The 15,268-nt window shown below is 36.2% G+C and overlaps 1 pseudogene; it reads left to right on the top strand.

The window, feature by feature from the left end:
- Window positions 1–1,777: 1,777 nt before the first annotated feature.
- LOC107694104 (zinc finger protein DZIP1L-like) lies at window positions 1,778–10,290 on the top strand (annotated as a pseudogene).
- Window positions 10,291–15,268: the final 4,978 nt, after the last annotated feature.

Raw genomic sequence — 15,268 nt, 5'->3', positions numbered from 1 at the left:
AAAACATTCATTTTTATTAAAAAGGTCAAAATATGTGAGTCATCAAGCGGTCCTCTATGTTTTTGTTTGTTTGTTTTAATCACATGACAATAAACTGCGTCTTGCCCCTTGGTTATACACACTGAGGTTGATTTGATTATTTTCTAACCAAAATACTTTATTGCTCATGCATTAGGCCTACATACACACATACATAATAATTAGACACAATAAAAACAAAAAATACTTTAATTCCTAATATTAAGAGAAGTGGATGCTGATTCTGGTGAGACTGGTTAGTTATTTGGTCAATCAGTCATTAAGACCCTGAGAAAATGTTTATATTATGATGCACAAAATTTGCCTGGTAAACCCTTGAGATTGTGCAGTCAGATTTACAGTTGTGATTGGTTGTCTAGAAACATGGGAAGTGAAATTAGCCAGGTAGTGTGACGGGTTTAGTTTGAGTTGCAGAGAGACGGTTTACTGTTGATATGTAAACTAAAAGGCATTAAATTCAGTTCAGACCCCATGGCACTGATTCATATCAGAACAAGATGAAACCTTACCAAGTGCATTTTCAGGTAAAAATATTTGTAAATATATAAAAAAAATGTTCTTTAAGAAATGTGAGATCTCTTTCATATACAAGACTCACTTAACAGATTTATATTTGGTTCTGTACTTATGGCTGATGTACTTACTATGCATGCTAATGTATATTATAGTCTATGTACTACTGTACAGAAAATAAGATAAGAAATGCAGCTCTTGCTCTCTTTCGCACACATTTTATTGTTGATCATTTGGAAAGCTTTTCATTTAAATTACAGTCCTAAAAACAATATGTTGTCTGCCATCTAATTTACATTAATATATGTGACCCTGGACCACAAAACCAGTCATAAGGGTCAATTTTTTTAAATTGAGATTTATACAACATATCAAAGCTGAATAAATAAGCTTTCCATTGATGTATGGTTTGTTAGGATAGGACAATATTTGGCCGAGATACAACTATTTGAAAATCTGGAATCTGAGGGTGCAAAAAAATCTAAATATTGAGAAAATGACCTTTAAAGTTGTCTAAATTAAGTTCTTAGCAATGCATATTACTAATCAAAAATTAAGTTTGAATATATTTACAGTAGGAAATGTACAAAATATCTTAATGGAACATGATCTTTCCTTAATATCCTAATGATTTTTGGCATAAAAGAAAAATCAATAATTTTGCCCCATACAATGTATTTTTGGCTATTGCTACAAACATACCCCAGAGACTTAAGACTGGTTTTGTGGTCCAGGGTCACATATTTCCTTCACTTAGCAATTCCATTAGAACATATTTTTATATATATAACACACACTATAATAAATAATAATACAAAATGTAAAAAATAAAACTAAATTGTCTGCTTTTAGATTTAAAAATGTATACATTGCTATGCATTGGTGGTAGGATATTTTTGCTGTTTTTGAAAGAAGTATTTTATGCTGACCAAGGCTGCAAAATTTATTTAATCAAAAACACAGTAAAAGAAGTAATATTGTGAAATAGTTTTACAATTTAAAATAAATTTTTTCTGGTTTAGCATATTTTAAAATGTAATGAATTCCTGGATGGCAATGCTGAATTTTCAGAAACAAATACTCAAGTCTTCAGTGTCTCATGATATTTTAGCTATGCTAATTTGATTGTCATAGCTAAACTAAAAATATTGTGTTTTCTCTCCCCACTCAGCCTCTGTTTAGGAATCACCACATCCATTCATCTCTCTATCTCAAACCTTTCACTATGTTGGGCCAGTTCTCCCCAGGTGAGCCCTACAGTGCTCTCTCTACCACACCGCCCTTGAATCCAGCACACCTGCTTCAGCCCTTCCGCTTCCGCTCACGAACTGAGCCCATAGACTGGAGGCGTCTCTCTGCTCTCGATGTGGAACGTGTTGAGCGAGACATGAATGTTGATATGCTTCAGAATTTCATTACGACTGTAACGTTCTGTGCCGTGGAGGGCGAGAGGTGTCCAAACTGTCGAGGACCTGCTGACCCTTCTTTGATCAAACTGCTTCGTATGTCTCAGCTGAGCACTGAGTACCTGCTGCACTGCCAGGACTTGCTGAGCTCTCAGCTGTCAGGACTGGAAGAGCGTCTGCAGGCGGCACTCTCTCTGGTCCAGCTAGGAGAAGAACAACGAGCAGAACTTGAAAAAAATGTGCAAGAAGCCAAACAGGAGAATCGACGGAGAAAAACAATTATTGCCACTCAACAGCTCCTCCTGCAGGCCAGTGCTAATCATTATCACAAGGTGGTTTTCTTAAAAAAATGTAGAACGTTTGAAACCCTTTTAAAACCTTACACTCATAATCATACATACTGTTCAAACATTTGGGGTCTGTATGTTTGTGTGTGTGTGTGTGTGTGTGTGTGTGTGTGTATGTGTGTTTGAAGCCTCTTATGCTCACCAAGGCTGCATTTATTTGATCAAATCTATATTAAAAACAGGAATATTGCAAAAAGTATTAGAATTTAAAATAACAGTTTTCTGTTTTTAATGTATTTTAAAATGTCATTTATTCCTGTAATGGTAAAGCTAAATTACTCTAGTCTTCAGTGGCATGTGATATTATCAATGTTAAAACAAACAAACAATAAAATTGGAAACTGTGACTTTTTGAAGGATTTTTTAATGAATAGAGTTCAATAGAACAGCATTTATTTGAAATAGAAATATTTTAACATTGCACATTTTTTTACTGTCACTTTTCATCAATTTAATGTGTCTGTGTCTGTTTTTTAGAGTGGGCTGCCAGTTTCAATCCCTCCCACAGAATCCTATTCCCCTCCATAAATACCTTAACAATATAGTGTGATATTTTGTTCTAGATAATAAAAATAACTTTTTTTATTGAGCTATCATTATACTAAGCTAGTAGGCTAAGCTGGTATTTTGCTAACCAAGGCTAACTGAAAAGATAAACAATTGGAAATGTGTAATGTGAGCATTTTTAGTCTGGTAACATAATGCTATATGTAATATGCAATTTAAGAAACATTAATATACTTTCATAATTAAGTAGATATTATAAAATTGGCACAGAATGAACTACTGGCTGCTCGGTGACCTTTAGTTATCATTAAACCAGTTCTAATATTTTGATGCCTTTTTATTCATGACAGTGCCAGTTCTGTGAATAATCATTTGTCAACTACTCTTACTTACAAGCACATGTTCAGCAACGACATCCTGAAGTTACAGATGCAGGTTGGTGGAAAAAATTGTGTCTGTTATTTTTTTGAACTAAGTTTAATAAAATTTCAGATATAGGTGAGCTAGCAGTTCACTTGAATATCATTGATGATGTGGTTGGAAAGAATTATTAATAACTGAATATCACTGCTTGTGCATGTGTATGTCTCAGAGAGACAAAAGAAGCGGAAGGTAGAAGAGATGGAAGATAGGATAGAAGAGCTGAAGGAGAAACTGAGATTGACGCAAATGCAGCTACAGGCAGAGAGAGAAACAGAAAGTTTGAGGCGTCAGCAGGTGAGTTTGTTTAAATCAAGTTCCAGCATCCTATACAGCTCTAAAATTCTTAAAGGGTACAGGCCCCTCCCACGATTGTTTGATTGACAGTAGCATTTCAGCACAGACTGGACTGGTGTCTTACCTTAGACCCACCCCCTGAGTGAGCTGTCATCATTCCGCCATTGTTTCACCGCAGGAGCAGATGTAGACAAGAATGACTCCTAAGCGATTGAGGTCTTCTGTTGTTGGATGTAATAATGAACATAGTAGTAGTCATTTACTCCTGACATCTGAGCCGCTGAAGCCGCAGTGGATTACCTTTGTTTTTGAAGGGAATGCGCCCCCGATCTACCTAAATGCGTCTATGTTCGCGCGAATCATTCGTAATTCAGCTTCACCGGTCTATTAAAACGCACAACATATTAAAGCGTCTTTGGTGTTTCCATGTTTTCTACAAAACAAAACCGGAAATCGAGGGGTTATGACGTCATTGGCAGGCGACACAATGATACTATGGACACGGTCTGTGTCACTAGTTAAAATTGCTTATTTCTCTGAATTTAAACATTCTTCGAATCATTTGGGATAATGTAAGTACACAAGTCAGCAAAATATATAATACTGTTCTAGTGGTTTTTGGATATTTGAATAAAAAAATCTTACATATTGTGCCTTTAAAGGAATATGTTAATGGGAAAATGAGATGAGAGGAAAAATAATATTCCAGTGCTTTTGTGTTCCCTTGAGTAACACACAATTTTGCGTTATATCAACAAAGTTGTGCTTTCTCCTGGAAACTTTTTGCTTGCTTGCAAAACTTTTAAATGCAATAAATAATTTAAAATGGGAAAAAAAAATGCTTTCAATGCTTTTCCAAGCAAACATAACGTTTCTTGCAGGAATACAACAAGAGAACACAAATGCAAAGTTTCTAGGGGGAATGCAAAAGTTGTGTGAGCAAGTGTAAAAGCATTGAAAGATCTCATTTTTACATTACCATTTCCCCTTAGATGACGAAGACTCCTTAAACTCCATATGAAATACCAGTTTAAGAGAAAACATATCAATTAATTCAGATGTGTTCCAGGAACAAGAGAAGCAGCGAAGGAGAGAACAGTCAGAGAAGGAAGCACTGGAGAGATGGAAAGAAGAGGAGAGAAGAAAATCTCAGCAAGAAATTGGAGAGCTGAGACAGTTATTTCTCCAGGAGTCTAAAGACATGGCAAGCAAGAGCTCATCCATAGAGGCTGTGAGTATACATTGGTTTAAAATGAATAGCCTACTTTAAACTGTCACCAGTAGATGGAGACAGATCCTCTCGTATGTATGCCTGCCAGGCACCCAATAGATGAGCTACTGGGTATGTTTTTGGTTTGTCAATGCAATAACATTCTATGTTTTTTTTTTGTCATCGTTCCATCTATAGAAACTGCTAGTGTTGCAGAACAAAGAGGTGGGTGAGGCTAATAATGTCACTTTACAAGAAGACAGTGACCCTGAGAAAGAACTGAGAGAAAACAGAAAGAGAGAGCTAAAAGAGAAAATGACCAGGAAGGTGAGAGTTATTTGCTTGTTCACTGAGTCATGCATGAGTCATTAATACAATGCCCTTTTAAAATGAATGGGTATTATTTTTCAAGTTGGCAAAAAAAAAGAAAAAAGAAAAGAAAGGATTATTCATCAGCAAACACTGAACAACTCTTAGGCAAGTTCTTTCTATTTAGGAATGCCCAGTAAAGAATTTGAGTCTAAATAAATTACGAGACGCAGTCTCAACTCTGTGAGTCTCAAGCATAAATTTGTGTGGCTTAAATGCGATTAAGGCATATTTTCTCACGCTCAAATATAGGCTAACTAAAATCTGCAATCATGGTCTAATTGGCTAGGTGCACAAGATGGCGTCTGTGATCTTTGGTGACACGAGTGTGGGCATGCTTACGGTCTTTGCAATGTTCACATTTACTGTATGGGGAAACTTTTATACGAAACTTGGCTAGATATAATCAATGTTTTTCAAATTAAATAGGTGTTAGTGGTTAAATAGTGGCATATCAAAGACGAGAAAACATCCTCCTTACATTATTGCGTACCTCTCTGTGGTAAATCATCAAAATACAGCACAGAGATTCCTTCATTCTTTCTTCTGTTGATTATGCGGTTCAGCATCCGTCCAGGGATCTCTTTATTCAAACACAAAACAAATAAGTGTGCAATATACATTTTCGGAGAGTTGATTTTGTTCTGACTGCTGGGGGATATCGGGTGTTCATTCTCTTTCTGCGTGGAACAGCTCTCTATATAAGATCGTAATGTTTGCGACTGTTAAACAAGATTTCAACATCCATTATGGACTCTGTGTATGTATGTTTTAGTAGCTACATTTGGTAACAACCCTCTACAATGTGAGTAAATCACTCGCTATGTGACTACATTTCCATTCCATTTTCCTGTCAAAATAGTGGATTTCATTTCAAACAACAAAGTGTACAGTTTTCAGGCTACAAAATAGATCATTCTGAAACAGCTGAATTTCTGGTGTCAAAAATCTGGTCCAAAATCCTACTTTACACAGCTGTGTATTAAATAGGAAATATGTTCTGAATCTGATAATCTGTTATTGTGCCACATCACGCTGAATTTTCTGTTGCCATGTTGGCACTGCTTGTCACTGAAAACTGATGTAAGGTCAAACTACATTATAATTTTTGGTTGTAAATTTGGTTCTGGGTTCTTTAATTTATAAAAAATTATATACATATAACATTTAGTTTATTTAACATTAAGTTTTTGTTTAAGTTAAAAGATGTTTAAAGAAATTTTAGAATTCTAATAAAAAAATTATAATTTTATGAGTTATACAGAGCTTATTTGTTAAATAAGAACTATGAAGGGAACAAAATTACATTTAAAATGGACTTACCGTGTAATTTGATAAACCTCTGATGATTTCCTGAATTGATTAGAATGCAGATATAAATAATTTTAAGATTGCTACAGATACAGGTATTGGCTCTGCTGCAGACCCCTATGGGCAACATGTTGGAACACTCTTATCATGTCTGTGATTTGTATGTGTGTTACAGCTGAAGAGTGAGAATGCCAGGCTTGTGAAGGCCTTGTCTGTGGAGAAGAACTCTGGCTCCAGTCTGCAGAAACTTCAGCAGCAGGTTGTCTCTCTCTCTTCTCAGCTGAGCCAGAAGGACAGACTCATCAAATCTCAGGAGGAGAAGGTTGGTTATTTACAATTACAACTACAATTACAAACAGTGGATGAAAGATAATTGCAAAAAGAATTGCAAAAATAATGTTTACAGAATCCCCATCCCATCTGCTTTGTTTGGATAACCAAGTCAGTTACATGCTAAAATGTTTATTGCAAGCCATTCTGTAAAAATAAGCACCAGTGTTTACACTCTTTGGAGAACCTATAAACCTATAGTTGACTCTACTTATTAAGCTGTGATGTTATTTTTAAAGTATTTAAAAATGACACACTTCACCTTTAACTCATATAATAACACATAATTAGATTGACGCGATTGTAGTTATTGCAAAATTATCTGCTGATGTCTTGATTCTTGAACACTAATCATCTTTCTTATTGATGCTTCACCAGATTAAAAAGTTGTTAGTCTCAGGTAATGAATTATAGCTGCCATTTATGGACTTACTCATTGCATGATTACATAAAATATTGTTGCTTTGAATCGAATTTAATGTGGTTTGACCCATTTTTGTCTCTCATTTGGTAGCTCCAGTGGTTTTGCAAAAAGCCCAAGATGCTCCTGAGGAACCAGAGGAAGATGAAGAGTATGTGTGGTTCAGTAGTTTCTAACCACAGTACATACTGTACATACAGTACACACACCAATCATGCCATGATGTACATTATTAAAACTAAATTTGCATGCACCTTCAGGCATGGAGGATTCAGATGAACCCCAGTGGAAGGTTCTAAAGTTACATAAAGGAAAGTCAGAGCTGATGAAAGCGTCTAGACCTATTCTAGAAGAATCACGGGAGGAGAAACTGGAGAATATGGGACTGCGGAAGGTACAGATTGACTCAAACTAGCATCAGTATTAACATTTAAGGCATAAAACACTAAATGAAACAGTCAGTATTTTAGGAAACATAGCATGATTTAAGTTAAACTGTAGGAATGATAGTCTGATCATTGACATACTGTACAATCCAACTAGTAAGCTAAAGAACACATCTGTTGTGACTCATGCAACAAAAACATATAAAGTATGCAGCAAAAAAAAGTTAATTTTGGACTGTGGATGCATGAATATATGATGTAATTCAATAGCATTGCTCTGTGGTTGAAGTGATGATGTTTTGGCAGGGTACCAAGGGTATCTCTAAGCAAACTTTTAAGAGTCTGAGTGCTCTGTTGACTGGTCAGCGGCTGCAGAGATACAGACAGCAGCCAGACCTTCAGAACCAAAGAGACAACCTGGCACGTGAGGTCATCAGGCGAGTGAAAAGCCTACAGAATAGCCAGGGGAAATTAACACCCAGCACTTTAAAACAGGGTAAGCAAATGTGTTATTTATCATGCCACCACACTACCCATTTATCAAGTCAGTTCCATTTGGTTGCCACTATTCTGAACCAAGATCAGTCATTCTTATATATTTGTTTTAGGGGGAAAGAAAAATTCAACCCTAGTGAAGGAAAAAAGCCTCCGATCCAGGGAAGACTCAAAGTCATCCATTCAGAGGGCCAAGAGCCAGCAGCCACAAGCACTTATTCCAACACCCACCCCACGCTCCAATGCACCTCAGAATCAGACTCCAAAAACACAGCAAAACAAGAATGGGTAGGCTATAATTTCTTTTAAAATTGGTAAATGTTCAGACTATTCAGAGACATATGAAATAGAAGGTTGAGATGTCAAGCTGTTTTTAACTATACTTAATATTACCTTATCAGTATATGTTTTTAATGAGTATATTTTTCTTGTTAGCACACCACCTTTCAGTTCAGATGAGGATGAGTCAGTTGAGGACAGTGCCTATATCACCAGCTCACGGGGCAGGCCTTCCCCCTCCGTGCGCCTTGTCCAATCAGGATCACTGCTGAACCCAACAGCTGAGCCTGATTGGACAGACAGTGAACTGTCAGAGGCTTCTGACACACCCAAACTCCACAAAAGTCCCAATGCACATGGTGAGCAAATGCCAAAGTCCTATATGTTTATTTATTTTAAAGGGGTCATATGATGCGATTTCAATTTTTCAAAGACAGTATAAGTCATTATAATCCATAATTATGTCCCCACTGGATGCAACGAATGCCTCGTTTATAATGAGTTTTCATGTTTTTGAATCATCGCTCCGGCCTGACAGGGCATCATCACAATATGGCAAGGGGCGTAACATTTCCGTCTCACGCTTGAGGTATTCGGCCAATCACAACGCACTGGATAGCTGGCCAATCACAGCACACCTCACTTTTTCAGACCGATGAGCTTTGTAAAAATCGACGCGTTTCGGAAAGGCGGGGCATAGAGGAGAAACAATAATGTACAGTATGTGGAAAATAATGTGTTTTTTGAACCTTAAACATAAGACATTAAACATTAAACATAACGCATAAACACATTTCATTACACCAAATACACCAAATACTGTTCTTTTTAGCAGCATCATATGACTCCTTTAATTCCTCCATTTGGAATTAGTCTGAATACCGAATATATTTAATGTAGATATGTTCACAGCCCTCTGTTATCTATATCATTTTGCCAAAATAGAGTGCTGCAGTGAGGACATATTTTTGTAGGTGAAAACACCCTGGAAGTTATCATCACCCTGGTTCCCTATACAAAAAACCCAATGAATTATATTGCAGATTATTGCAAACAATAAGCTCTGTGACCAACAAAAGTTTATGATTCTTACAAGATTTGTTAATCATGATAATCTTAACAAATTAACAACTTTTAAGAATTTTTAACCCTAAATACAATCATCAGACGTGAAAAGCTAAACCTAGACTAGCTTGACTTCAACAACTATTTAGTCAACTTTTTTCGACAACTCGATCTTTCAGTCTTTATTTAAAAAAAAAACACATTTTCATATTTTCCATTAATATTTCAGTTAGAATAGTTTGCAAACTCAAACTATTCTATAATGCTAACTTGTTTCTGGGTTTTGGTCAAAAGTTCATCATCCCTGCAGCACAGAAAAAAAAAAACAGAATAGACAGATATTTTTAAAATGCCAGCAATAGAACTTCCAACTTCCTGTGGGATGTAGACATTTTAATTTTAAAAGTAGTTTAGTCTTAATTTATTAGTCAGTTACTTAATATGCATGTTTTTTGATTGCAGGTTCTGTTGTCCAAACACTGACAAGAAGTTTGGAAAGACAGCTAAGCACACCAATCAAAAAGCCTGTGGGCGGGACTAGAGTTCTGCCCCCATCCAGCCCCTCCCCTCACCCTGCCATTGTAAAACAGAGAGCGGTTAAAAAAAAAAAAACACACATTCTCACATATCTCATATATTCTCAAGTCATTTCCATTGCTGTTAAAATCTTGCAGCAGAAATATAATTTGTTTTTGAACATTGCCTTCAGTTTTAGACTGGAAAGCTTTGTAATATACCTGTCTTCTAGCTGTCTGATGAGGAGAGTGACTTGGAGCTGTGCTCCATAAAAGAGCTAACAGCCAACCGTACAGGAGTACACAAAAGTTCAGAGGTCGGCGGGACCTCAGGGACCAGTGCGTGGAGTTCTGTGGCCAGTAGACCAGGAGCGTGGTGAAGTGTGATGTGACCGTCAAATAAAGGCATGTTTTCATTCCAAACAGTTACAAAGGAATCATTATTAAAAGCCTTTTCTATGCTTTAGGAAATTAGTGAACCCAAAAATTGTACCCAAAAGAATCAGCCATTACTTGTTTGTGTATTGTAATATAACCATCAGGTGCTTTGTTTTTGTAAATAGTGCTAAACATAGTCCAGGATACATTTACTTTTAGCAGCCAAGCAGGAAGCAGAAAAAAATATAAGTTTGTGATATTTAGAATATAATTTATATTTGAAATACATATGATTCTGATATTGAAGACTATCAATTAATCATGAACATATGAGAGAAATTTGGGGTAGTAAGTTAAATGTGCTAGAAATATGATCAGAATTGTGACTTTACACATTTACAGATTTTTGGTTACAGATTAATAATGTGTACTTTAATTTTTCTTTGCCTGATCATGGGCAGAGCTTTATCATCTTTTTCACATTAAACTGTTGTAAATTTAAATTTGACAATTCATTTTCATGAGTGCAGATACATTCCATGCTCGTTTCAGCTATAATAATGCCATCAAGCATTATTACTAGCTGATACGAGGATGTACTGATTCTGCACTCATGAAAATTAATTGTCAAGTCATTTCATATTTTTCACATTCTGATACATTTTAGTTTTTTCCCCTCAACATAATGTTCCAAAATATTTAATATCTTTAGTTGTTTAGGAAGCACTACATGAATGAAGGAAGCAGGATACTAAATGACATTCACACCAAGAACGATAACTTTAGAGATAACTGTAATGATAACTATATTAGCATCCACACCAACAGACAATGATGTTCTGTTTATTATTATAAGCATGCTGCAGTTACATGCTCAAGCTCTTTAAAGTCAGATGGATTCTGATTGGCTGTGATGTTTTTATTTTTCATCAGCTGGGGAAAAAAAATAGTTCTGAGAATGATTTCAACAACATCAGTGTCATTATCATTATAGTTTTGGTGTGTACTTCCCTATTCTCATATAAGTTGAATGATTATTAAAACTATAGTTAGTAGTAATCTTTATAGATTTCATTTCTTTTAAAGCAAGGCATGATCATGCTGATAGCAGTGGTAGAAATAACTTCAGTAAAATCAAACAGTAGCTAATGAGAAAATATTGTGAAATAATGTTTGCCACACTGTAAATAAAAAAAGATTATTGAAGTACATTTTACAATAAAATATTATTTTGTTTTCTACTTTAAATGTTCATGGTAATTGCCATTACTGTAATTGTTTGTGAAATTCACGAGCAAATTCTAAGTGTAAATTGTTTCAAAGTAAATCCTACACCATTTTTTTTATTATTTATTGTTTAGTGGTTTGCAACAAGTGAGTTAACTGTAAGTTCTGACCAAAAATAAAAAGCAACCACGCAGGCTACAGTCCCCACAATAGCCTGGCTGCATGTTCTTATCTCTTGGTCAACAGAGTTGGGTTCCTTGCCATTCTTATCAGCACACATTCATCTCAGAATGAGATTAATTTAGTCAACTTTTTTCGACAACTCGATCTTTCAGTCTTTATTTAAAAAAAAAACACATTTTCATATTTTCCATTAATATTTCAGTTAGAATAGTTTGCAAACTCAAACTATTCTATAATGCTAACTTGTTTCTGGGTTTTGGTCAAAAGTTCATCATCCCTGCAGCACAGAAAAAAAAAAACAGAATAGACAGATATTTTTAAAATGCCAGCAATAGAACTTCCAACTTCCTGTGGGATGTAGACATTTTAATTTTAAAAGTAGTTTAGTCTTAATTTATTAGTCAGTTACTTAATATGCATGTTTTTTGATTGCAGGTTCTGTTGTCCAAACACTGACAAGAAGTTTGGAAAGACAGCTAAGCACACCAATCAAAAAGCCTGTGGGCGGGACTAGAGTTCTGCCCCCATCCAGCCCCTCCCCTCACCCTGCCATTGTAAAACAGAGAGCGGTTAAAAAAAAAAAAACACACATTCTCACATATCTCATATATTCTCAAGTCATTTCCATTGCTGTTAAAATCTTGCAGCAGAAATATAATTTGTTTTTGAACATTGCCTTCAGTTTTAGACTGGAAAGCTTTGTAATATACCTGTCTTCTAGCTGTCTGATGAGGAGAGTGACTTGGAGCTGTGCTCCATAAAAGAGCTAACAGCCAACCGTACAGGAGTACACAAAAGTTCAGAGGTCGGCGGGACCTCAGGGACCAGTGCGTGGAGTTCTGTGGCCAGTAGACCAGGAGCGTGGTGAAGTGTGATGTGACCGTCAAATAAAGGCATGTTTTCATTCCAAACAGTTACAAAGGAATCATTATTAAAAGCCTTTTCTATGCTTTAGGAAATTAGTGAACCCAAAAATTGTACCCAAAAGAATCAGCCATTACTTGTTTGTGTATTGTAATATAACCATCAGGTGCTTTGTTTTTGTAAATAGTGCTAAACATAGTCCAGGATACATTTACTTTTAGCAGCCAAGCAGGAAGCAGAAAAAAATATAAGTTTGTGATATTTAGAATATAATTTATATTTGAAATACATATGATTCTGATATTGAAGACTATCAATTAATCATGAACATATGAGAGAAATTTGGGGTAGTAAGTTAAATGTGCTAGAAATATGATCAGAATTGTGACTTTACACATTTACAGATTTTTGGTTACAGATTAATAATGTGTACTTTAATTTTTCTTTGCCTGATCATGGGCAGAGCTTTATCATCTTTTTCACATTAAACTGTTGTAAATTTAAATTTGACAATTCATTTTCATGAGTGCAGATACATTCCATGCTCGTTTCAGCTATAATAATGCCATCAAGCATTATTACTAGCTGATACGAGGATGTACTGATTCTGCACTCATGAAAATTAATTGTCAAGTCATTTCATATTTTTCACATTCTGATACATTTTAGTTTTTTCCCCTCAACATAATGTTCCAAAATATTTAATATCTTTAGTTGTTTAGGAAGCACTACATGAATGAAGGAAGCAGGATACTAAATGACATTCACACCAAGAACGATAACTTTAGAGATAACTGTAATGATAACTATATTAGCATCCACACCAACAGACAATGATGTTCTGTTTATTATTATAAGCATGCTGCAGTTACATGCTCAAGCTCTTTAAAGTCAGATGGATTCTGATTGGCTGTGATGTTTTTATTTTTCATCAGCTGGGGAAAAAAAATAGTTCTGAGAATGATTTCAACAACATCAGTGTCATTATCATTATAGTTTTGGTGTGTACTTCCCTATTCTCATATAAGTTGAATGATTATTAAAACTATAGTTAGTAGTAATCTTTATAGATTTCATTTCTTTTAAAGCAAGGCATGATCATGCTGATAGCAGTGGTAGAAATAACTTCAGTAAAATCAAACAGTAGCTAATGAGAAAATATTGTGAAATAATGTTTGCCACACTGTAAATAAAAAAAGATTATTGAAGTACATTTTACAATAAAATATTATTTTGTTTTCTACTTTAAATGTTCATGGTAATTGCCATTACTGTAATTGTTTGTGAAATTCACGAGCAAATTCTAAGTGTAAATTGTTTCAAAGTAAATCCTACACCATTTTTTTTATTATTTATTGTTTAGTGGTTTGCAACAAGTGAGTTAACTGTAAGTTCTGACCAAAAATAAAAAGCAACCACGCAGGCTACAGTCCCCACAATAGCCTGGCTGCATGTTCTTATCTCTTGGTCAACAGAGTTGGGTTCCTTGCCATTCTTATCAGCACACATTCATCTCAGAATGAGATTAAATGTTGAATCACACCCCTCTCCGTTTCTCACCCGGCAACGCACAACCTGCCTTCCTACCGCTCTTTCAGCAGCGGCCTGACGATTCTTTGTCCTATTTTACACCGTGACCTAGAATGGCTTGCATCCTCATAAAGAGACATAAAGGTTCCTGGCCTTTAAATTCTGTCTGTGCCTCTGAGCTCTGATAGCCTGAGCAGCTGCAATCATTGTGGACCCTCCATTAGCGAAGTCTCGGAGAAAAGAACCTGAGACGCGCAGTGTTGGCCAAGATGAAAGACTCTCCAGGGAAAATGGTGACAAATAGGGTGCCATTTACAGCCTTTTACCCATGGTTACCTGGCTTACTTCCTCTGAAACTCTTCCTCACTAACCACTAGATTGATGCCTAATTGCTATTACAGCTCAGGTGCCACTAGAGGGCGCAGTGTGTACAGAATAAGCCGCTTGTATCACAGCAGGAAACAAATTTGCAGAGCACTTGATAAGAGTGTTTCTTTTCATTCTCCGAAGCCCCAAGCGGAAACAGTTTGTTTGTACTTCTCAACAAGCCTTGAGGATTTCGCACTGAATGTGGGCCAGTCAAGAAGAGGACAATTAGGATTTTTACCCACATTTCACACTCGAAATAAGTGTTGAAACAGTCAATCCATAGTTCCTCACAATCTTCTATGTCCTTGTTCTTTATCTTCTGTCCATCCCGAAGCTCCATAATGCCAGCGCTGCCGCTTTCAGCCGACAGACAGAGGATTTCAAATCCTCCAAGATGAACGCCCAGGGGCCCCGGCTTCAATGAGCAGCATCCACTAATACGCAACACCAAGCAGACGATACAACACCCAGCGCGGCTCTCGCAGAAAGACGCGCAAATTCAAGTGACATTGAAATAGTTTTTTGTTCTAACACAGAGGAAACACAGATGCTAGAAACTGACATGGTCCCATCGGTGCTGGGCAGGCTCAAGTTCTCCGAAAAAGGCTTCAGGATGCTGGATGAAAATCAAGACCTTTTCTCTATTACCGATAGCTGGACTTAATGCGTTGACCCCCGGGTCAGAGCCTCACAGAAAGTGAGGTCACAGGGTGAATTTATTTAAGACACATGGCTCTTCGTCCTTACCGGGAAACATAAACTCACTCTAGAGATCAGAGCAACATTGTATCGTCAAAATAGCTTGCA

The sequence above is a fragment of the Sinocyclocheilus anshuiensis genome, unplaced genomic scaffold (assembly GCF_001515605.1).
Source record: "Sinocyclocheilus anshuiensis isolate Anshui unplaced genomic scaffold, SAMN03320099.WGS_v1.1 scaffold1530, whole genome shotgun sequence".
NCBI classification, from domain to species: Eukaryota; Metazoa; Chordata; class Actinopteri; order Cypriniformes; family Cyprinidae; genus Sinocyclocheilus; species Sinocyclocheilus anshuiensis.
This window is presented reverse-complemented; position numbering and strand designations above follow the sequence as displayed.